The 25,175-nt window shown below is 47.2% G+C and overlaps 2 long non-coding RNA genes across 7 annotated transcripts; one reads left to right on the top strand and one right to left on the bottom strand.

Moving 5' to 3' along the window:
* Nucleotides 1–739: 739 nt before the first annotated feature.
* LOC139363822 (uncharacterized) lies at nucleotides 740–5,285 on the bottom strand. Of its 2 annotated transcripts, XR_011624849.1 has the most exons (5): nucleotides 5,093–5,285; nucleotides 3,783–3,862; nucleotides 3,481–3,554; nucleotides 1,585–1,734; nucleotides 740–864 (listed from the first exon to the last, which is right to left on the bottom strand). It is a non-coding gene; the product is annotated as an uncharacterized lncRNA (long non-coding RNA). The 2 variants fall into 2 exon arrangements; XR_011624848.1 differs by lacking the exon at nucleotides 3,481–3,554 and having other exon boundaries at nucleotides 5,093–5,263.
* LOC139363821 (uncharacterized) lies at nucleotides 5,285–19,585 on the top strand. Of its 5 annotated transcripts, XR_011624847.1 has the most exons (5): nucleotides 6,245–6,400; nucleotides 10,603–10,683; nucleotides 14,361–14,807; nucleotides 18,274–18,429; nucleotides 19,347–19,585. It is a non-coding gene; the product is annotated as an uncharacterized lncRNA (long non-coding RNA). The 5 variants fall into 5 exon arrangements; XR_011624844.1 differs by lacking the exons at nucleotides 6,245–6,400; nucleotides 18,274–18,429 and adding an exon at nucleotides 5,285–5,406 and having other exon boundaries at nucleotides 19,347–19,581; XR_011624845.1 differs by lacking the exon at nucleotides 18,274–18,429 and having other exon boundaries at nucleotides 14,361–15,012; nucleotides 19,347–19,584.
* The last annotated feature ends 5,590 nt before the right edge of the window (nucleotides 19,586–25,175 follow it).

Here is a 25,175-nt window from a genome sequence, read left to right as displayed (position 1 = left end):
TCTGCTCTGTTTTTATTAAACTCAAATAAGTTCAAATATGCATGATAGGCCAGGCGCGGTGGCTCACGCCTGTAATCCCAGCACTTTGGGAGGCCAAAGCTGGTGGATCACGAGCTCAGGAGTTCGAGACTAGCCTGACCAACATGGTAAAACCCCGTCTCTACTAAAAATACAAAATTTAGCCGGATATAGTGGTGCGTGCCTGTAATCCCAGCCACTGAGGAGGCTGAGGCAGGAGAATCGATTGAACCCGGAGGCGGAGGTTGCAGTGAATTGAGGTCCCGCCAGTGCACTCCAGCCTGGGTGACAGAGCGAGACTCTCTCTCTCTCTCTTTCTCTCTCTCTCTCTCTCTATATATATATAAAATAAAATATAAATATATATATTCAGGATAATGGCATATCTAATTCATCTGCTTTTATGGCTCAGGATGAACGTTTAAATGGAACCCAGAAATGAAACTCCTCGTTTTTCATCAGCTTCTAGTCCCAAGCTGATGGCGACCCCAGAGCCTCCACAAGTGGGTCTGGCGCCATCTGGTGGTGGGATGCGCTGATGCTTTGCTGCCTGATGGACAGAAAACACAGTGCATAATGAAGAAAACCTGTTGACTGAAATACACGCAGAGACTTAAACAAAGGACCGGTGACATTTGCAGCACATGACTCAGTAGCCCAAAAGTTCAAATTTGTTATTACATATGCAAATTTGTGAAAGTTACAGAATCTTTGGGACCATGCAAAGTGAAGATTGATAATAGGTGTGTGCACTTTAGGCATGAGGCATGTTCAGTTTGTAAGTTTGTAGTGAGATGCTTGTTCTTAGTATGGAATCCAGATGTTGTCTGCTGGTAATTTATGCTCCTGTGCAAAACGTGGGCAAATTGATTAATTTTTATCAATCTCATTTCATCTCGTTCTCATCTGTAAAAGATCATGTCTAAGGACCCTTACACGCTTTAAAAACTTTCAAGGAACCCCAAACATTGCAATATTCTGATTTCCTCTAGTGATTGTATGTGCTTCACATCCATGCTTTCTTCCATCCTCCAAGAGTTTAATGTTATCAAGAGGAGTGGAGGTAATACTAAGAATTGTCATTTATTGGATGCTGCTATGTTTTTTATACTATCTTAGGTAGTTTAACATTTTAAAAATTCTGGCTTACAAAAGTCTGTAACGTAAGTATCACTGTGCTCATTTTACAGATAAGGCATGTAAAGCTTACCGCACTCTGCTTTCCATGTTTACAAACTAAAAGATAAATGAGAAACAAGGAAGAAATATGCTAATTGTCTTTATAATTCAGCACAACACCATTTATAGTGTATTTACAGCTCAGCGCAATTTGTCACTTTGCAACAATACAAAATGTCAAGTATCCTGCCACATCATCGCTCTGTCTTCACATACTGATAAAGCTGCTGCCATACCGAAAGTGTAGGAAGAGTTTTAAAAATGCATTTTCCAGGGTGCCGGGGGAAACAAATATTTGCCAAGACCAGAGCTGGTATTTCACAAATCTCTTTTCTGTGAGCTAAGGAGTGAGGAGAGGTGGAGTGACAAGCCGTCAAGTGTAATTACCATGTCCCAGATGCTGATGCAGGGATGGCGAGTGGCAGAGGACTATTGGCAGGTATCTCGGGCATGGCACTAGAGCAGCACTCCGTTTCTGTTGACCGGTTTGTTTGGGTCTTCCTTTTAAAAGTCGGTCATCCTTTTCCAAAGAGTGCTCTGTAAGGCATTCATACATTTTATATGGAAAATAAAGCTTTTGAGGCCGGGCGCGGTGGCTCAAGCCTGTAATCCCAGCACTTTGGGAGGCCGAGACAGGCGGATCACGAGGTCAGGAGATCGAGACCATCCTGGTTAACACGGTGAAACCCCGCCTCTACTAAAAAATACAAAAAAAAAAAAATAGCCAGGCGAGGTAGCGGGCGCCTGTAGTCCCAGCTACTCGGGAGGCTGAGGCTGGAGAATGGCGTAAACCCAGGAGGCGGAGCTTGCAGTGAGCTGAGATCCGGCCACTGCACTCCAGCCTGGGTGACAGAGCGAGAATCTGTCTCAAAAAAAAAAAAAAAAAAAGAAAATAAAGCTTTTGAATGAAATACTGTGAGAAACAAGGGGCTGAATACAGTTAAATGGGTTTCTTTGCTCTAGTATAGGATTTCTTGAAACCTTTCATGTGTCAATGTGTACTTTTAACCTAATTTATAAATTAAATGTATTTTATTATATAAATTAAATACAGGTGATAGGGTTTGGCTGTGTCCCCACCCAAATCTCATCTTGAATTGTAGTTCTCATAATCCCCATGTGAGTCGGGAGGGACCTGGTAGGAGGTAATTGAATCATGGGGGTGATTGACCCCATGCTATTCTCATGATAGTGAGTTCTCACGAGATCTGATGGTTTTATAAGGGGCTTTCCCCTTCTCTCAGCTTACATTCTTCTCCTTGCTGTTACCATGTGAAGAAGGACATGTTCACTTCCCCTTCCACCATAATTGTAAGTTTCCTGAGGCCTCCCTAGCCATGTAGAACTGTGAGTCAATGAAACTTCTTTCCTTTATAAATTACCCAGTCTGAGGTATGTCTTTATTAGTAGTGTGAGAATGGACTAATCCAACAGGTCAGGTTAAATAGTTCAAATAACCCCAATAGCTGGGGAGCTAGGGATAAGGCAAAAAATGTAACCTTTCTCCCAGAGCTAGGAATCCTTCAACCTAACTACTTTAGCAGACTTGTGTGTGTGTAAATTTCTAAAACCTACCCTAGTAGCATCACCTTGCTTATGTGGTATCATAGTGCATTAAATCTGATGAATGTTGAAATAATGCTCTGTAGACGTCAAACAGCAACCCTGGTCCACACTTACATAGGGCAACAATGAACCCAGAAACAGCTTCTCTTTTGAGGAGGGCTTGTGCTCTCTAGGTGGTACACCCTCCTGCCATTGCAACCTTAGGTGACCCACCTGGCTCCTCGAGACATTGGGGTTTGTTTCCAATGGTTGAAATGAATGATCAAACCCACACTGACTTGATATCCAGACAGACTTTCCTATATCATAGATATTAGTCATCAACATTTTAGGGCATAAATTATGTTTCAGAAGTCTGTTGAGAATTCCTAGGCTGCTAAACACTTGGGAAAATCCCAGACCCTGATGCATTGCATCTTACCATTTGCTTTGTTTTGTTTTTTGTTTTTTGAGATGGAGTCTCACCTCGTCACCCAGGCTGAAGTGCAGTGGCGCAATCTCATCTCACTGCAACCTCTGCCTCCTGGATTCAAAAAATCCTCCTGTCCCAGCCTCCCGAGCAGCGCCCGCCATCACGCTGGCTAATTTTTAGTAGAGATGGGGTTTCACCATCTTGGCCAGGCTTATCTTGAACTCCTGACCTCGTGATCCACCCGCCTCGGCCTCCCAAAGTGCTGAGATTGCAGGCATGAGCTACTGCGCCCAGCCACATCTTACCATTTTAATAGCAACATCGTTACTTTGTGCCTGGAACTTTACATGCAGGAACTTCATGAATCCTCCCGGCAGCCCTATAAAGGTAGGGACATGTAACATCTTTGATGTATAGAAGATGAACTGAGTCAGAGAGTCGTTAAGCAACTTTCATCCCTAGACAACTTCCAGAATCTCTTAGTGACTCCTACTGTTTCCCCTAGTTAGCTTTTGATTCTCTCCATGAGATCTGCTCTCAGAACTTCAGCTGATCCTGATGCAGCCTTGCTGACCTATGGAATTTCCCCTCCTTTTCCAGTGCTTACCTCTCATTAGGACCTATGAGTCATTCCTCTGAGCATGACACACTGGGGCAAATGTCCGTGTCAAACTCTGTTAGAAGTTTCTATATTAAGATATAAAGAGAAAGAAGCAAAAAGCAAACTTTTATGTACACTCTGACTTCAGTTATGGGAAATGCATGGAAAAGAAAGCTGGAAGGAAAGACGGTGATGACATTGCATTAGAGTTGTAGGACAATGGATGGTTTTTTCTATTTTCTTAGTTTTATGAAATATGGTATATCAGTTATTAAATGAGAAAGGTTTACCTTCTTACTAATTTAAATATTTCTTTCCGAAAACTGAAATACGTCTATCAACTCAGATGGTTACCAGGCAATATCACAAAATTTGCATTTTTTTTTTTTTTTTGAGATGGAGTCTTGATCTGTTGCCCAGGCTGGAGTGCAGTGGTGCAATCTCCGCTCACTGCAAGGTCCACCTCCTGGGTTCACACCATTCTCCTGCCTCAGCCTCCCAAGTAGCTGGGACTACAGGTGTGTGCCACCACGCCTGGCTAATTTTTTGTATTTTTAGTAGAGATAGGAGTTCACTGTCTTAGCTAGGATGGTCTCGATCTCCTGACTTTGTGATCTGCCCATCTCAGCCTCCCAAAGTGCTGGGACTACAGGCATGAACCACCATGCCCGGCCAATATGCAATATTCTTTAAAATAGTTACCATTTATCAATTGCTTAATAATTGTATCTTACATATGTAACCTTGAACCCCTGTAAGAACTGACCAAAGCAGCTATTATTATTATTATTATTATTATTATTGAGATGGAGTGTCACTCTGTCGCCCAGGCTGGAGCGCAATGGCACGATCTTGGTTCATGGCAACTTCTGCTTCCTGGGTTCAAGTGATTCTTTTGCCTCAGCCTCCTGAGTAGCTGGGACTACAGGTGCAAGCCATCACGCCTGGCTAATTTTTGTATTTTTAGTAGAGACAGGTTTCACCATATTGGCCAGGCTGGTCTGGAACTCCTGACCTTGTGCTCTGCCCTTCTCGGCCTCCCAAAGTGCTGGGATTACAGGCATGAGCCACTGCGCCCAGCCCAAAGCAGTTATTATTATATACTTTTTGAAGCTGAGGAAACCAAGGCCTAGAGAAGGGCAGTGATTTTTTTCCAAGAACACATTGCTGGATTTGCACGGCCAGGCTCATGTTACTTCAAAGTGACCATCATCACCTAATCATTCACCTGGTAGAAACTTATTCTTTCCATTTTCAGGGTACCCAGAAATTTTGTTACTGTATCAAGATCACAGGAAGAGTGTTTGAGACATCACCAGAATCTACAGCCTCTGCTGGTGCTCCTGGGTTCAGCTTCTAGCATTACAGGTGTGCTAGCTTGTCTCCAAGATGGCACCCATGAGCCCTAAATTCCTGGATTGATGCTCTTGCCTAGTCCTCTATTGTGTCATATCAGGGTTGTTCCAAGTAACCAATAGAACACAGCAGAGGTGATGGCATGTCACAAAGTTAGGTCATAAAGGACATCATGGTTTCCATGTTGCTGGCTTCCTCTTAGATCATTTTCTCTGGAGGAAACCCAACTGTGTGTTGTGAGAAGATTTAAGCCATCCAGGGAGAGATCCACATGGTAAGGAAGACTCATCCAGCAAAACCACTGAACTCCTGACCCACAGACACTGAGATAAATGTTGTTTATTAAATCACAGAGTTTTGGGGGTAATTAGTCACACAGTGATAGATAATTGATAGACATTGCAGATAACTTGTCTCTTTAGTCCACAAGACTTTAGACAGAGAGGAACTCTACTTGAAGATCTATTCTTAAAGAACTACACCTGGTCAGGCACGGTGGCTTATGCCTGTAATCCCAATATTTTGATAGGCCGAGGCAAGATGATTGCTTGAGCCCAAAAGTTTGAGAACAGCCTGAGAAACATGGTGAAACCCCATCACCACAAAAAACTTTCAAAAAATTAGCCAGCCATTATGGTGTGTGCCTGTCATCCCAGCTACTTGGGAGGCTGAAGCAGGAGGATTGCTTGAGTCCAGGGGTCAAGGGGTCAAGGCTACAAGTGAGCTGAGATTGCACCACTGCACTCCAGACTGGGCAACAGAGTGAGACTCTGTCTCAATTAAAAAAAAAAAAAAAAAAAAAAAGAACTACACCTGAGAAGAATTCTCTGTATTGGGATCTGATTTAAATAATTACATCCTGGACTTCAAACCTAGATATCCTGTACAAGTTTGAAACTTTTGGGAGGAGTTGAGAGGAATGAGAGTATTTTACATGTGGGAGAAATAGAAATAATTTGTGGCCAGATGGTGGACTGTGATGATTTAAAATACATCCACTGATTATTTAATATTCCCTTCAAAAGATGGAACATAATTCCCCTCCACCTGAATGTGGGCTGGAGTTAGTGACTCGTTTGTGGTAAATAGAATGTAGAAGTGATTGTGTGTGATGTCAGAGACTAGGCCATGAAAGTGATGGTGTCTTTCGGCTTGCTCTTACTCTTGGATGATCTGCTCTGGGGATAGTTGTGAGTAGGCCTGCAGCCCACAGCCATGTGAGTGAGCCTTTTGAAGAGTGGACCTTCCAGGCCCAGTCAAGCCTTCAGGTGACTGCAGCCCCAGCCAACATCTTGGGAGACCCTGAGTCAGAACCCCTGCTAAGTCACTTCCAGATCCCTAAGCCTCAGAAACTGTGAAGAAAAAAAAATGGATGTGGTTTTAAGCCCTAAGTTTGGGGCATAGTTTGTTATGTAGCAATAGATAATATGTCTGATACGGTTTAGCTGTGTCCCCACCCAAATCTCACCTTGAATTGTAGCTCCCATAATTCCTTCATGTTGTGGGAGGGACCTGGTGGGAGATAATTGAATCATAGGGTGGTTTCCCCCGAACTGTTCTCATGGTAGTGAATCAGTCTCACAAGATCTGATGGTTTTATCAGGGGAAACCCCTTTTGCTTGGTTCTCATTCTCTTCTCTTGTTTGCTGCCATGTGAGATGTGTCTTTCACCTTCCACCATGATAGTGAGGCCTCCCCAGCCATGTAGAATGGTGAATCCATTAAACCTCTTTTTTTTTTTTTTTTTTTTTTTTTTTTTTTTGGTAAATGGTCATGTCTTGGATATGATTTTATCAGCAGTATGAAAATGGACTAATACAATGTTATTGCTGAAAATTTGCCTTATAATATTTTCATATTTGGATGAGAAAAAAGATTTTGGATAAATCGAAGCAAACTCTTTTCATCCTAAGAAACAGAGTAATTTGCCTCTATTCTTGCTCCTATTTTGTCCAATATAAGCCCAGAAATGCCTTTTGTCTTTATTGTCTAATTTTTTTATTGTAGAAATGTATTCAATCACTATATTTAGTTTAGAGAACTTTGCTGTAAACAGAACGTTCACAATTTTTTTAAATATATATTTTCTGAATAGCTACTTTATAATGTACACTGGGCATCCAGAGGCTATAAAGATGAATGAGGTGCAGTTATTGTCTTCATGGAATTTAACCTACTCATGGACTATTAAATAATTAAAAAACAATAATATATATTAAAGTACCAAATGCCATATATCCATATATTCTAAATTGTCTATTACCCTTTTACTCCTGTCTTTTCAACTTAGCCTTTGCAACTGAAATCTTTCCTAAATTTTAAGTACATTTTATTTTTAAAAATCTTTTAGAGATGGAGTCTCACTATGTCACCCAGACTGGTCTTGAACTCTTTGCCTCAAGCAATCCTCCAGCCTCAGCCTTTCAAAGTCCTGGGATTACAGGTGTGAGTCACCGCACCCAGCCAATTCATTTATAGCTGAATATACCACCAGGTGTGGTGGTGTATGCCTATAGTCCCAGCTTCTCCAACTACTCAGAAGGCTGTGGCAGGAGGAGCCCTTGAGCCTAGGAGTTCTGGACTGCATTACAGCCTGGGAGACAGAGCAAGACCCCATCTCTTAAATATATATATATATATATATATATATATATATATATATATATATATTTATATATTTATATAACAAAGTAAAACAAAGTAAAAAACTCACATATCAAAGTGTGTACTCCTGAATTCACACAGTGACACACCCATGTATCCACACAGTGACCTACCCTTGTATCCACAATTAGATTTGGGAGCAGAACATTACCCAGCCCATATCCTGAGGAGCTGTTATTTTGCCTTCCATCGCCATACAAAAATTTTGCCAGTTTTTGAAATTTGTGAATGGAATGATATATATGATGTTTGATTTGGCTTCTTTCACTTAAGTTACGCTTGTGAGATTTACTTTTGCTGTTCAGGGTAGCAGTAAATTCCCATAGGTCTATTACATTAAATTATATGAATACACTTGTATAAATACACTTGTCCATTCTACTGTTGATGGATAATTCGATGATTTCCAGGTTTGGGCTATAATGGAAAGTACTGCTAGGGACATACACGTACATATCTTTTGGTATCATAGAACTCTTTTTATCTGGTCTACACTGGCAGTGGAATTGCTGGGTCGTAGTGTACTTTTAGCTCAGCTCTGTCTCCCTCTCTGTGTCCTTGCTGTCTGGCTTTTCAGTATCTCCTATTAGTAGAGTTTCAAGTTTTCCCACATCTTGTTCAACATCTGCAACAACATTTGATATTATAACTCTTTTTTTTCATTTGAGATGTTCAGAAACTGTGAAGAAAAAAAAAAATGGATGTGGTTTTAAGCCCTAAGTTTGGGGCATAGTTTGTTATGTAGCAATAGATAATATGTCTGATATGGTTTAGCTGTGTCCCCACCCAAATCTCACCTTGAATCGTAGCTCCCATAATTCCTTCATGTTGTGAGAGGGACCCGGTGGGAGATAATTGAATCATAGGGTGGTTTCCCCCGAACTGTTCTCATGGTAGTGAATCAGTCTCACAAGATCTGATGGTTTTATCAGGGGAAACCCCTTTTGCTTGGTTCTCATTCTCTTCTCTTGTTTGCTGCCATGTGAGATGTGTCTTTCACCTTCCACCATGATTGTGAGGCCTCCCTAGTGTTTTATTATTTATTTTTTACCTAGGTTTTCTCTTTTTTTTTTTCTTTTTCTTTTTTTTTTTTTTTGAGACGGAGTCTCGCTCTGTCGCCCAGGCTGGAGTGCAGCGGCGCAATCTCGGCTCACTGCAAGCTCCGCCTCCCGGGTTTACGCCATTCTCTTGCCTCAGCCTCCCGAGTAGCTGGGACTACAGGCGCCCGCCACCTCGCCCGGCTAGTTTTTTTCTATTTTTTAGTAGAGACGGGGTTTCAGTGTGTTAGCCAGGATGGTCTCGATCTGCTGACCTCGTGATCCGCCCGTCTCGGCCTCCCAAAGTGCTGGGATTACAGGCTCGAGCCACCGCGCCCGGCCTTTACCTAGGTTTTCTCCTGTGCTTGACAAGTCTGAAGGAATCAGAGAGGCAGAGACTGTGCAAAATATAAACTGCTCCTGAGTCTGAATAGGATGCATTAGAAGATGTAACAACTTGTTTGACAGACCCTTGTTCTCCCTGAACAACCAGATTTGTCCGAATTCCTACCTGGTTACCAAGTCATTAGTTACTAGTTGTTTGTTGGTTGACTAGTTAGTATCAACTCAGCATCGGTCCGTTCTGTATGGATGTATATGTATATATATAAGACATATATTTAAATATATATAAGGATGTGTATTTAAACGTGCTGATGGCCAGGTGTGATGGCTCACACCTGTAATCCCAGCACATTAGGAGGCCAAGTTGGGAGGATCGCTTGAAGCCAGGAGTTTGAAACCAGCCTGGGCGACATAATGAGACCTCCTGTCTACAAACAAACAAAATAACTGGGTGTAGTGGCACACACATGTAGTCCCAGCTACTCAGGAGGCTGAGGCAGGAGGATCGCTTGAGCCCGGGAGATCGAGGTTACAGTGAGCTATGATTGGATCATTGCACTCTGGCCTGGGCAACACAGCAAGATCCTGTCTCTGAAAATAAAATAATAATAATAATAAATTGTCCTGGGCATATGAGGATTTTGATTCAGCATCCGGCTTTCATTGTCCAGAAGAGGGCAGCCTCGTTCCACGTTTTGTCTGTAGGCCTCCCTGCAGACACCTCCTCCCTCCTCTGTTTGTTAAAGGGCAGGCTTTATTTGTTAAGCGCATGACAGCCTCCTGGGCAGCCAGGTGGGAACTTGGGAGGTATTTTTTCTCTTTGTTCTTTCTGCCTCTCTAACCAGATTCTAGTTAATTCCACCTGAGGTCTGGACGTGTCCTAGTTTCATTTCTAGACCTGCTGTCCCAGCTCCCTACTCTGTCTCCCAACCTCCTGCTGCAGACCCCTCAAATCTCAGACCCTCCCCTCCCCTCCCTCACCTTCTCTGTTTTCCAGAGGAATGTTTCCAAAGCACGTGCTCAAAAACGTTCCAAGGCTAGCATTTGAAGAAATAAATAAATGTGATTAGGTTAAAGTCTAAATCCCCCGGTGGCATTCTTGACCACTAAGAATCAAACTGCAATCCACTTCTCCACTTTCCTCTGCTTGTACTCCCCTCAAAAAACCCACGTTTCCGTGGAGTAAGCAGAACTACGGTTTGAACAACTCTAGGTCCGAGTCTAAATGCAAAGCTCAATGTCTTTACTTTCCATCCATATGACCATGGCAAGGAAGTTAACCTCTATGAACCCTGGTTTTCATATCACTAGATGGGGCTCAGTGATACCTGCCCCTCATGGTTGGCATGAGCCATCTTGCCCAATTGCCAACCAAGTTTTTAAGAATCCTCCAATAATCCCCCAAACTCTCCCTTCTCTTTCAGATAGTGGGACTCTGTGCTCATGCCAGTAAGTAAAGAAGAAGGAATAAGAAAGACACTGTGTGATCTAGTATTAATAAGGAAGTAAGTGATCAAATTACTCCAGCTAGATCAGTAGAATCTATTATCAAGCACGTTGAGGCCGACAGCATTCACAAATTAACTGTCTACGTTTATACTCACTGATGACTCGTGTTTCCTTTCGAGGACAAGTACGCTTTTTAAATGATCAAGACGTTTACATTAGTTTTGCTCTTCAATGGCTTTTCTCAAAAAAGATCCAAAGGCAAAAGTTAAATTTAAAAGAGCTTTCCATGTGACTACCCCAAAGAGAGATTATCAATCACCAAATTAAATATTTGTATACAAAATAATATCTGGATGCATAGATTCTTATGTTCATCAGATGAAGAGTGAAAGACTTATTAGTCACCATGCTTTATTTACACCCCTGTCAAAATTACATGAAAATATTTCTCTCCAAAGAACCATTCTAGAGAACCCTTTCATACAAAGTGGTGTGTGTACATCTAAGAGGTTGCTCAGTTTAGCTCAAAGGCTAAAGAGTCTAGTAAACTGAGTTCCACCACGTCATGACTTTTAAGTGGTAGGTTACCACCAGAAAGAGACGACTTCAAGCACAGATTTCTAGCAGCAAGGCCAGGATTAAAAACCCATGTGACAACAGGCTTCAGAGAGAGGAACAATCCATTCCTAATTCAAAGGCCATCAAGCCCGAGTTGTAAGAACATTTTTGACTCTGAGGATCTTCTCTTTTCACCAAGAAAATCCCTTACAGCCATGGTTTAACATCCTAAATTAAGAAATAGAAGAAACCAAATTAATTTTTAATTTATATTCCACTTTTTTATGTTTTCAATCGTCCACTACTGCAAGATGTACACGGAATGGTACAGTCATGCGCATCATTTTCATCAGACAACCTCATCTACCAAAATGGTGATAACACAATCTTATTTTGAAGCCAAAAGAGAGTTATAAACATCAATCGTTTTCAGATATGCTTTAAAAATGCTCAAAAGTAACATCATTATTTAAAGTCACAGCACAATCATTAAAGGAAAAAAGAACCCAAGAACAAATAAAATTCATTATTATTTTAGTTACTTTTAGTGGGAAAAATAAAACAAGATTTGGATTTTCAGCCAGGATAAAGTAAAAAGACTCTTGCCAGATGTCCATTTTCTCATTAATGAACTACTTGAGACTGTACTCCTGGGTCAACTTATTTCTGCTTCTCCTGTCTCTAGACCTGTCTTAATTATATTTGTGTCTCAGGATCCATGACATCGATTTAAACAAACCCATGGGCAAATCTAAACACTGACCACACAGCGTCCAGTTTATTCATTTCTCTACAAAATGACAGAAATTCAGCCTTTAATCAGAAGTTGATTCTACCTAAATTCCTAATAAAACTAATAAAATGAAGTCACCTGGCCTGGCGCAGTGGCCCACGCCTGTAATCCCAGCACTTTGGGAGGCCAAGGCGGGCAGATCACGAGGTCAGGAGATCGAGACCATCCTGGTGAACATGGTGAAACCCCGTCTTTACTAAAAATACAAACAAATTAGCCTGGTGTGGCAGCGGGCGCCTGTACTTCCAGCTTCTAGGGAGGCTGAGGCAGGAGAATCTCTTGAACCCAGGAGGCAGAGGTTGCAGTGAGCCGAGATTGCACCTTTGCACTCTGGCCTGGGCGACAGAGTGAGACTCTGTCTAAAAAAAATTAAAAAAAAATAGAAGCAATTAAAATGAACACATTTTTGTCAAGGAGAAATAAACTTGTTTATTCCATGCTTTCAGGGTTCAATGAACTCTTAGAAAGCGTTTTCTGCATCCTGCTGGTTGTGGAAGTGTTTTCCCTGCAAAATGTTGTCAAGATGCTTAAAGAAGTGGTAGTTTGTTGGCAAGAGGTCAGGTGAATATGGTAGATGAGGCAAAACTTCATAGCCCAATTTATTCAACTTTTGAAGCCCTGGTTGTATGACATGTGGTCACGCGTTGTGGAGAACTGGGCCCTTTCTGTTGATCAGTGCCAGCTCCAGGTGCTGCAGTGTTCCGTGCATCTCATCGAATGGCGTGGCATACTTCTCAGATGTAATGATTTCACTAGGATTCAAAAACTGTGGTGGATCAGAAGACCGGCAGCTGACCACCAAACAGTGATCATGACCTTTTTTTGGTGCAAGTTTGACTTTGGGAAGTGGTTTGGAGCTTCTTCTCAGTCCCACCACTGAGCTGGCTGTTGTATGAAATGCACTTTTCGTGGCATGTCACAATCTGATCAAGAAATGGTTCAATGTTGTTTCACAGAATAAGAGAAGATGACACTTCAAAAGGATACTTTTAAAAATATTTGGTCAGCTCATGAGGCACCCACTTATCAAGCTTTTTCAACTTTCCAATTGTCTTCAAATGCCGGATGACCATAGAATGGTCGACATTCAGTTCTTCGCCAACTTCTCGTGTGGCTGTAAGAGGATCGAATTCAGTGGTTGCTCTCAATTGGTTGTTATCAATTTCCGGTGGCTGCCCACTACCCTCCTCATCTTCAAGGCTCTCGCCTCCTTTGCAAAACTTCTTGAACCACTGCGCTGTACATTAATTAGCAGTTCTTGGGCCAAATGTGTTGATGTTGTGAGTTGTCTCCCCTGCTTTAGGACCCATTTTGAACTCGAATAAGAAAGTCGCTTGAATTTGCTTTTTGTCTGACATCATTTCCACAGTCTAAAATAAATAATAAGTCATTAGCAATAAAAAGCAAGAAATGCCCATTAAAATGATGAATAACATAACCACATTTATTTAAGAAGGTATTCCAGTATCAAACAGCAAATTCCAAGAATGCAAAAACTGCCATTACTTTTGTACTCACCTTATAGTAATTTGTGTTATTTCTTTTTTTCTTTGTTAGCCTGGCTTGATAGTGACCAATTTTGTTGATCTTTATGAAGAAACAGCTGTTGTTCTATTGAGTTCTTCTGTTGATTTTCTGTTTTCAGTGCCATTGACTTGTCATCTTGTTTTTATTTCTTTTGAGTGAATTTGGCTTATATTGTTCTTTTTCTTTTCTTTTCTTTTTCTTTTCTTTTTTTTCTTTTTTTTCTTTTTTTTTTTTTTTTTTTTGAGACTTAGTCTTGCTCTTTTGCCCAGGTGACCTCGCTCTGTCGCACGAGGTCAGGAGATTGAGACCATCCTGGCTAACATGGTGAAATCCCGTCTCTACTAAAAATATAAAAAATTAGCCGGGCGTGGTGGTAGGCGCCTGTAGTCCCAGCTACTCAGGAGGCTGAGGCAGGAGAATAGCATGAACCCAGGAGTTGGAAACTGCAGTGAGTCGAGATCGTGCCACTGCATTCCAGCATGGGTGACAGAGCAAGATTCCGTCTCAAGAAAAAAAAAAAAGAAAACATAGTAGCTGGGCATGGTGGTGCATGCTTGTAATCTCAGTTATTCGGGAGGCTGAGGCAGGAGAATTGCTTGAACCGGGACCCGGGAAGCGGAGGTTGCAGTGAGCCGAGATCCTGCCACTGCACTCCAGTGTGGGCTACAGAGCAAGATTCTCTCTGAAAAAAAAAAAAAAAAAAAATATATATATATATATATATATATATATATATATATATATGTATGTATTTGAAGTATTATCCAATGAGAGCAGGTGTTCTGGAAGACCTCATCTAAATACAGAATCTGAATGGGGGTCCATGTCACACCTGCCATTTTTTCATCTTTGCAGCTGGGCTTTTCTCCTCTTCTCTGCTGGATTCTGCTGTTTCCCACAAGGTGTTCAGAGAGTCTGCCCTGAATCCTACAACAAGGAGATGAGAAACACACAGTGACACCAGCAGGAGAACATGAAGATGTGGTGACAGTTATCCTCCTCCTGCAGAGTCCAGAGCAGTGCACTCCTACCGCTGGTGCCCTAGCTAAGCCTGGGGGCCAGCATGCCCGATGATAGTCTGGGAGTGCTGCAGAGTCCCCACAATGGGCACCCAGCCTGTGCCCTTGCACTCTGCATGATCGTGGCCATTGTCACCTCAGAGCCCCTGTGTACAGATCAGTGCATCCTAGCAGAGCTGCATGTGAGGAAAGACCACGTGAGTCCCGGGAAAGAGCTGAGGCCCTGCAGGGGAAGGTGGCCAGGACAGAGACCTGATGCCTGTCTGGAGAATCGTCTGTGGGTGTGAGTGGCACTGTGGGGTCAGTGCCTGGGTTCTGCTGCTCCCCCTCCTCGAAGATCAGGGCCCAAGCAGGGGATGGCATGTGTGTGGCACCTGGAACTGCAGGGCCACTACACATGTGTGAGGCCATCATGGGGACCTTAACACGGTGTCGTCTGCAGACCCCACCCATCCATTGGCCCCAATTCCTGGCCAGCTTCTGCCAAGGTGAGAGGGTGGAATTTGGATTGGGTGTAAGCTGAAGCCTGTCCCCCAGTGGCTGACATACAGTGGTGACACTCTCTGTGTGGGAGAAAGAAAGAGAGATCAGACTGTTACTGTGTCTATGGAGAAAGACGAGGACATAAGAAAGTCCATTTTGATCTGTACTAAGAAAATTCTTCTGCCTTGAGATGCTGTTAATCTGTAACCCTAGACCCAACCCTGTGCTCACAGAAGCATGTGCTGTACTGACTAAAGGTTTAATGGATTTAGGGCTGTGCAGGACGTGCCTTAGTGAAAATGTGTTTGCAGGCAGTATGCTTGGTAAAAGTCATCGCCATTCTCCAGTCTCGAGTACTCAGGGACACAGTGCACTGCGGAAAGCCTCAGGGACCTCTGCCCAAGAAAGCCTGGGTATTGTCCAAGGTTTCTCCCTACTGAGGCAGCCTGAGATATGGCCTCGTGGGAAGGGAAAGACCTGACCATCCCCCAGCCCGGCCCCCATAAAAAGTCTGTGCTGAGGAGGATTAGTGGAAGAGGAAGGCCTTTTTGCAGTTAATATAAGAGGAAGGCATCTGTCTCCTGCTCATCCCTGGGAATGGAATGTCTCGGGGTAAAACCTGACCATACATTCTATTTACTGAGATAGGAGAAAACCGCCTTATGGCTGGAGGTGAGACATGCTGGCGGCAATACGGCTCTTTACTGCACGGAGATGTTTGTGTAAAGTCAAACATAAATCTGGCCAACGTGCACATAGAGGCACAGCACCTTTCCTTACACTTATTGATGACACAGAGTCCTTTGCTCACATGTTTTCCTGCTGGCCCTCTCCCCACCACTACCCTGTAGTCCTGTCACATCCCCCTTGCCAAGATAGTAGAGATAGTGATCAATAAATAGTGAGGGAACTCCAGAGACCCATGCCGGTGCGGGTCCTCCATATGCTGAGCGCAGGTCCCCTGGGCCCACTTTTCTTCCTCTATACTTTGTCTCTGTGTCTTATTTCTTTTCTCAGTCTCTCATCTCCACCTTTCGAGAAATACCCACAGGTGTGGAGGGGCAGGCCCCCTTCACTCTGATGCCACCCTTGCCCTCACCTAGCTCTCTCATACCTGGGATTCTAAGGGGTCTGGCCCAGGGTTGCATGTCCACTGCCAACCAGAGGTGAACATGTCGATGCCTCCTGGATGTGGGGCTACTGGTGGTCAAGGCCTGGCAGTATGTGGAGGGTCTTCTCAGAGGGGTCATGGGGCCAGGGAATGGGATGGGGCGCTAAGTCCTCCCTGCACAGGAACTGCAGCCCCCAGCCAAGCCCGCCCAAGTATTCCAGGTGCTGTCCACCCTGCATGCACACTGCTAGGCTCCAGGTGGCCTGGCAGAGAGGGATGGCCTGGTGGGCAGCTGAGAAGCCAGAATGAAGGGGGCATGCACTGCCATCCGCAGTCTGGCAGCCACGAGCAGGGAGGCTGTTGCCTGGTGAGAGAGGGGGATTGGGGAAGGGCAGGCAGCCCAGTGGGCCTGATTTACCAGTGAATGAGCTGTGGGCAGAGCCGCTCCTGGCTGAGGGCTGGGGTTGGGACAGTCTGTTTGGACCTCCTGGGCTCCAGGCTGCCAGCTGCCTGCCCAGGGTCTGAATGTCCTACTGTGACCTGTTTCCTCACCTGGCCCATAGGACAGATAAGGAAGGTTTGTTTTGAGGATTAGGCAGGGTAATCCCAGTCAGCCCTCATTAGCTTGCCTATCCTCCAGGTCTTTTTGATTTATTTTTTTCTCTTCTTTGTTATGAAACTCTGGAGAATTGTCCTCCAGCATGTCTTCAGCTGGGGAGGTGGAAAGGCTGGACCATGCCCTTGGCTTCAGGGCCCCTTCTGCGTGCCCCCTCCTCCCAGGGTTTTTAAAAGCATATACTTAGCAACATACCCTGTACCTGAGAGAGCTGCAGAGAACCTCCTACGTGTCCAAACCAGAACACTTTGTTCCCTGACCCCAGGACCTCATCACACCCCAAATACTTTCAGGTGGCCAGCTTCAGACAAGAGTCTGAACTCAATGCTTGTTTTCTGGGGTCTACACAGGCCCGTATGATGGGGCTACCTCCATTCTACCCCTGTGCCTCCCCCAATCCATTAGGGGCCTCAACTCCAGTGATTCCTAACTGGGAGTAAGGTTCCCCAGGCAAGGAATGCAGCCCTCCCCAGGATGCTGGCCTGGTCATGTCCCAATGGACATCAGTCCTGGAGCAAGAGGTCCAAGGCAGGGAGTGTCACCCACCATTTCACCAGGTGTGGTGATCTTCCTGGGTTCCTAGCCTTCAAGATGGGATTTTTACACTGTGCCACAGTGGGGGAAACCGAGGCACAGGGCCAGTGAGCAGTAAAGAAAGAAAACCTCTGTGACTAGGAAACATGTCACTTGCCCAGCACAGCCGCGCCAGGATAGCACCCTTTGGGATGTACCGCTGAGCTGTTCCTGGCACGTGGCATGGCACCGTGGTGGAGGTCAGCAGCTTGTGGAGTTGGGGGTGGGGGTGCTGGCAGGAACAGGTAATTTTGGACCCACCATGGGGAGGAAGGGGACATTACCCCTTACCCCACACCTTGGGCACAGCAGCAATTTTCTTCTCTGATGTGTGTGGGCACCAATGCCTATGTGGGTGTGGGTGCATCCTCCCCTTTTGTTGATGAAGAACCTTCCTGCAGCCGTTGGGGTGGGTATGGGCACCACATGTGCCTGGCAGCAGGGTGGGGCCTGCAGAGGCTTGGCTACTATATGTCTCACTGCCACCTCCCCAGGGGAAGCAGACCCTGTGCCCTAGTGCCCCTCATACCCAGTCCCTCACATTCTTCACTTGGCATCTCCCTGCCTGATTCTCCCAACTCAGCCCCTGCCAGGTTTCTCCAGACCCTGTGGGCCCTGGGATGGGCTCAAAGGAGGCAGCAACTGTGCTGCCTGCCTCTGCCTGAAGTCAGGGATCACTGGCTGCTACTGGCATCTGGTGGGCAGGGTAGGTGGGGAGGTCAGGGGTCAGCTTTTCCACTCCCTAGCCTGCACTGGCGAAGTCACCAGGTGTAACTGGCCTGGAGGCTGCTCTGTGTCCTCCACAGTCCCTTGATGCATTATATTGAAGCCAATCCTTGTGTGAATGACTTGGCCTGTTGTTACCGCCCAGGTCAAACCAGAACCGAAAGACTCTTGCACTCGGGCCCAGAGCCTGGGGCTGAGGCCGCCATGACCACCCTGTTCTCTTCCTTCTGGGGTCCCTAGGAAGCTCCCAGGACTGAATGATCCCCACAAAACACAGTGGCCAGGATGGGAGGGCTGGAGGTCAACTCCCTACCACCACAACCAAAAGGCCCCATGGAGGTTGGCCCTGAGCTGTGGGTCCCTGTCGGATGCAGGTTCCCACGGATACTTCAGGGGGTGAGCATGGGTCCTCCTGGCTGACGGGAGTCTGGTGGGCACTGGGTGTGTGGGGCCTGTGTAGGTGGGTTGGACAGCACTGGGCCTAGCCAGGGAGCCGGGGACTGGTGTGGCCAAAGTGGGCAGCAATATGTTGCCAGAACAAAACTACAGTGCAACCAGCACAGCTGATAGGGAGAAGGAGGCCTGCCAAGCAGGACCATCCACCCCTGTCCTGGCCCCAAGCCCAGACTGCCTGCCTGTACTGGATATTGCGTAGTCCAGGAGGCCTGGGCATGAGGGTCAGGTGGTGTGTCCCTGGATTCCAGACTTTGGTGGTCCCTTGGGAGCTGAGCATCCTCTGGACAGGAGGAGGACTCGCGGTCCACTGTTTGTATCGGCCCCTGGGGGTGTGCCCCCACCCCAGCTTCTGAGCCTACACAGGGACGTGGCCAGGGCTCCTCCCCTGACCTATGGCTCCAGCTCTGAAAAGCTCACTGATGACTCTAACAGCTTCCTCCCCAAAGCTCGGGTCCTCGTCTGTGGGAATGGGGTGTCCCAGGCCCCCTGCAGGCAGGAACCCACCCCCAGCTCCTCTGGTGGGCCCTCCTGGGCTTTCTTACCTACTGGCTTGTGAGACCCGGTTGGCCAAACTTGGTGTCCTATTTTTATTTTGGCCTTTTTCTTAGTGTGCGTTTTCTTTAACTACTGCTGTGTAGATCTTCTATTGGAGTTTTATGTAGAGAATCTTGCCCACCCAGAGGGCCCCCACCCCAGAGAGCCTCCACTTCGGCCCCCCCTGGGCTGGTCCTGCTTGTGCTCCACTTGGTGTGAATGTTGAGTGTGATGGATCCACACGGCTGCTTGACCCTACATCTCCTTCCTTGTTGCTGAGGCCGGTTCTGTTCTCTCTTTCTCCATGTGAATTGCACTTGAAGCCAAGATGAAGGATGAGAAGTGGTTGCTACGAAGGACCCTCCTGCAGCGAACCCACTGTGAGGAGGCTGCGCTGACCCAGCCTGTCATTTCCTTCTCTAAGCTCATTCCAGAGGTCGGCCAGGGGCAGGGGCAGCCCGTACCTGCCTGCTCTTGTGGCCCGTGAATCAAGAATGGATTTTACATTTCCAAATGCCTGAACAAATAAAAAAATAACAATTCATGACACTGAGAAGGTTCCATGTCCATAAGTAAAGTTTGATGTGGGTGCAGTCATGCCCATCTCTTCACAGGCCACCTGCAGAAGGCTGCTGTGGTGTAGCCATGGCAGAGTTGCATTCTTGAGGTAAAGATCAGTTGGCAAAGCTGAAAATACTGACTCCTGGCTCTTTAGGGAAACAGTTTCCAGTCCCTGGTTTAAGGGCTGTGTGGCAGGACCCCAGGATCTTGGTCAGCTTGTTCCTCACTCAGGGCCTGCTGTGGCCTTCCCTAGTATGTCTGCAAAGTCTGCGTGCTATGGTGCCTCTCATGGGGGCATTGAGCTCTGTCGTGCTAGATTTCAGGGTGTCTGCCTCATGGTCACCTGTCTCACCAACAGAGACCCTGTGGCCAGATTCAAACTAGCAGGAACAGTTGGTCTTTGGCAGCAGGGATATCTTCAAGCTGAGCTGCCACCCACCCTGAGGTGGTCCCATGACACTCACTGTCTCGGTCAAGGTTGGGGCAGGGCTGGTGTCCTGAACTGCCCTGCGATGTGGATCGTAATAGCCATGGGGGAGAGGGGGTTGCTATTACTCCCCATATCATGGGGAGTGCCTCACCCCCTGCGATGTGGATCATAATAGCCAATTACTCCCCCCTGCAATGTGTGTCCATTATTAGCAGTCTCTTTTATTCAGGATATTAGGAACAATTTCACAGGTTGCGTGTACACAGCCTTCGACAGGAGAACGAATACCATCCTCTGCACCTCCGGATATTAGCAACCATATCACACGATGGGTGTCCACTTTTTGGGAGATTTGGGGTAACGTTGTCCTGTGTTTCCCTGAATATTCAGAGACATATCACAGGGCGGTTGTACACCCACTACTCTCTTGGCAGGAACATCATACTTTACCTATTGGAAATTAGGAGCAATATCACAGACTGGGTGTCAAGCCACTGTCATACTGGAAGTAATATCATGCTCTCCCCCACAAGTTATGAGGAACAATATCACAAGGGGGTGTGTACCTTCTCCGGTAGTGGGAGTAGTATCATCATCTCTTCCTTTAGATGACAGGAACAATATCACAGGGTGGGTGTACACCCCATGTGTTTTTGGAAGCAATGTCATTCTCTCTTCTTCTAGGTTTTAGGATTCATATCACAGGCAGGATGTACAACCTTGTTTTATTGGATGGAATCTCATCCTCTTTCAACCTGTATCTTTAGAACAATATCACATGGGGGCTGTCCATCCCTTCAATATTGTTAGTAATACCATCTTCTCCTTTCCTGGACATAAGAAATAATATCACTGGAGCGGTGTACACCCCTTGCAATGTTGGTAGTAATATCACCTCTCCCCTGTGGTTATTAAGGACAAAATCCCAGGGTGGCTGTACGGTTCCTACTTCATTGGGAGTAATGTCATCCATTCACCCCCTGGATAAGAGGAACCATATCACTGAAGAGGTGTCCACCCCCTTCGATATTGTCAGCCATGTCATCCTCTTCCTGCCTGGATATTAGGAACGATACCCCAGGGTTGCGGGCGGTGTATACCCCCTGCGATATCAAAACAAATCATGCTCTTTCCCGCTGGATATTAGGAACTACATCACAGGTGTGTGTGCACCTTCTGGGATATTGGTAGTACTATCAGCCTCCACCCCTCTGCATATTAGGAACAATATACAGGGGACAGGGTGGTTACACCCCCTGCGACATTGAGAGCAATATTCTTCTCTTTCCCCTGTACATTAGGAACCACATCACAGGGGTCTGTACACCTTCTGCGATATTGGGATTAATGTTATCCTCTCCCCCAACTGAATGTCAAAAACAATATCACAGAAGGATGTACACTCCCTGCGATATTGCCACTGGTATCATCGTCTCCCTCCCAGGATATAGGGAACAATATCACAAGGGGGTGTACATCCCCTGCAATATTGGGAGTAATGTCTTCCTCTCCCCCACTGACCATTACGAACAATGTCACAGAAGGAGTGTACAATCCCTGCTCTGTAGGGGGTGATATCCTCTCCATCCCTGGATATTAGGAACAATATCACTAGACAGTGTACACCTCCTGCAATATTGAGAATAATCCTCTCGTCCCCTGGATATCAGGAATCATATCACAGGGGTGGTGTACATCCACTGCGACATTGGAAAAAATACCATCATCTCCACCTTTGGATGTTAGGGACAATATTATGGGAGAGGTCTACAACCCCTGCGATATTGGGAGTCATATCATTCTCTTTCACCCAGGATATAAGAAACAAGACGACCAAGGGGATATACAACCACTGTGATAGTTTCAATAATGTTATCCACTACTCGATGGCTATTAGGAAAAACATCATAGAGGGGTGTACACTTTCTTCGATGTTGGGAGTAATATCATCCTCTCCCCGCCGGATATCAGGAACAAGTCTATTAATTATTAATATTAATAAATATAATAAAATTAATAAAAATCATCGATGTTAATACTCATAATAAAGGCAGTAAAAATTAATACTGGTTAAAAATGTTAACAATTGCTATTAATAATTAATAGTAATATCACTATTAATAATAAAATAATGATATCAGCAATTAATGTTGCTTAAGTCAATATTAAGAGACGTTGGTAATAAAATAATGATTAATATTATGAACTAATAATATTGTTAAATGACATTAATATTCATAATTAATTTTAAGCGTGCATAATCATATATGTAAAATAAATATCCATAATTAATAATGGTGTCCAATTAATAGTGTCATTGAAAATTATTAAAATTGATCATTGATGTTTAAAAATTAATCAAATTATTACTCCTAATACCGCAAGGGGTGTACACCTACCGGTGATGTCGTTCCTAATATCCAGTGACGGAGAGCATGATATTAGTTTTAATATCGCAGTAGGTGTACACTCACGCTGTGACACCGATCCTAATATCCAGGCGGATAGAATATGACATGATTCCCAACATACCAATGAATGGACAGAAACCTGGTGATACAGCTCCTAATATTAACGGAAGAAGCATATGATATCATTTCCAATATCACAGGGAGTGTACAGTTCTTCTGCGATATTGTTCTTAGTATCCGGAAGGGGAGAGGATGAAAATAATTCCAGTATCACAGGCTGTGTTCACATGCCCTGTGATATTGTTATTAATATCCTCGAAGGGAGAGGATGATATGACTCCCGATAGAGCAGGAGGCGTACACCCAGCCTGGGATATTGTTTCTAATATCCATGGAGGGGAGAGGCTGATATTACTCCCAATATGGCAGGGGGTGAACATCCACCCTGTGATACTCTTTTTAATATCTCAAGGCCGAGAGGTTCACATTATTCCCAGTATTGAAGACACTGTACATTCCCGTGTGATACTCTACCTGAAATCCGGAAGGGGAGAAGATGGTATTAACACCCAAATCACATGAGTTGAACACACACTCTGTAATATCTTTCCTAATTTGCAGGTCCTTGGCTGGCTATTGGGAGCCACCTCGCAGGGGGGTGAGCCACCCCCCGCGAGGTGGGGACCAATAGCCACCCCCTCTCCCCCCCTTGGCTATTGGGAGCCACCTCGCAGGGGGGTGAGCCACCCCCCGCGAGGTGGGGACCAATAGCCACCCCCTCTCCCCCCCTTGGCTATTGGGAGCCACCTCGCAGGGGGGTGAGCCACCCCCCGCGAGGTGGGGACCAATAGCCACCCCCTCTCCCCCCCTTGGCTATTGGGAGCCACCTCGCAGGGGGGTGAGCCACCCCCCGCGAGGTGGGGACCAATAGCCACCCCCTCTCCCCCCCTTGGCTATTGGGAGCCACCTCGCAGGGGGGTGAGCCACCCCCCGCGAGGTGGGGACCAATAGCCACCCCCTCTCCCCCCCTTGGCTATTGGGAGCCACCTCGCAGGGGGGTGAGCCACCCCCCGCGAGGTGGGGACCAATAGCCACCCCCTCTCCCCCCCTTGGCTATTGGGAGCCACCTCGCAGGGGGGTGAGCCACCCCCCGCGAGGTGGGGACCAATAGCCACCCCCTCTCCCCCCCTTGGCTATTGGGAGCCACCTCGCAGGGGGGTGAGCCACCCCCCGCGAGGTGGGGACCAATAGCCACCCCCTCTCCCCCCCTTGGCTATTGGGAGCCACCTCGCAGGGGGGTGAGCCACCCCCCGCGAGGTGGGGACCAATAGCCACCCCCTCTCCCCCCCTTGGCTATTGGGAGCCACCTCGCAGGGGGGTGAGCCACCCCCCGCGAGGTGGGGACCAATAGCCACCCCCTCTCCCCCCCTTGGCTATTGGGAGCCACCTCGCAGGGGGTGAGCCACCCCCCGCGAGGTGGGGACCAATAGCCACCCCCTCTCCCCCCCTTGGCTATTGGGAGCCACCTCGCAGGGGGGTGAGCCACCCCCCGCGAGGTGGGGACCAATAGCCACCCCCTCTCCCCCCCTTGGCTATTGGGAGCCACCTCGCAGGGGGGTGAGCCACCCCCCGCGAGGTGGGGACCAATAGCCACCCCCTCTCCCCCCCTTGGCTATTGGGAGCCACCTCGCAGGGGGGTGAGCCACCCCCCGCGAGGTGGGGACCAATAGCCACCCCCTCTCCCCCCCTTGGCTATTGGGAGCCACCTCGCAGGGGGGTGAGCCACCCCCCGCGAGGTGGGGACCAATAGCCACCCCCTCTCCCCCCCTTGGCTATTGGGAGCCACCTCGCAGGGGGGTGAGCCACCCCCCGCGAGGTGGGGACCAATAGCCACCCCCTCTCCCCCCCTTGGCTATTGGGAGCCACCTCGCAGGGGGGTGAGCCACCCCCCGCGAGGTGGGGACCAATAGCCACCCCCTCTCCCCCCCTTGGCTATTGGGAGCCACCTCGCAGGGGGGTGAGCCACCCCCCGCGAGGTGGGGACCAATAGCCACCCCCTCTCCCCCCCTTGGCTATTGGGAGCCACCTCGCAGGGGGGTGAGCCACCCCCCGCGAGGTGGGGACCAATAGCCACCCCCTCTCCCCCCCTTGGCTATTGGGAGCCACCTCGCAGGGGGGTGAGCCACCCCCCGCGAGGTGGGGACCAATAGCCACCCCCTCTCCCCCCCTTGGCTATTGGGAGCCACCTCGCAGGGGGGTGAGCCACCCCCCGCGAGGTGGGGACCAATAGCCACCCCCTCTCCCCCCCTTGGCTATTGGGAGCCACCTCGCAGGGGGGTGAGCCACCCCCCGCGAGGTGGGGACCAATAGCCACCCCCTCTCCCCCCCTTGGCTATTGGGAGCCACCTCGCAGGGGGGTGAGCCACCCCCCGCGAGGTGGGGACCAATAGCCACCCCCTCTCCCCCCCTTGGCTATTGGGAGCCACCTCGCAGGGGGGTGAGCCACCCCCCGCGAGGTGGGGACCAATAGCCACCCCCTCTCCCCCCCTTGGCTATTGGGAGCCACCTCGCAGGGGGGTGAGCCACCCCCCGCGAGGTGGGGACCAATAGCCACCCCCTCTCCCCCCCTTGGCTATTGGGAGCCACCTCGCAGGGGGGTGAGCCACCCCACGCTGAGGTGGGGACCAATAGCCACCCCCTCTCCCCCCCTTGGCTATTGGGAGCCACCTCGCAGGGGGGTGAGCCACCCC

This window comes from Macaca nemestrina, chromosome 6, assembly GCF_043159975.1.
Source record: "Macaca nemestrina isolate mMacNem1 chromosome 6, mMacNem.hap1, whole genome shotgun sequence".
Taxonomy (NCBI): domain Eukaryota; kingdom Metazoa; phylum Chordata; class Mammalia; order Primates; family Cercopithecidae; genus Macaca; species Macaca nemestrina.
The sequence above is the reverse complement of the archived record's forward strand: the minus strand, read 5'-3'. Positions and strand labels throughout refer to the sequence as shown.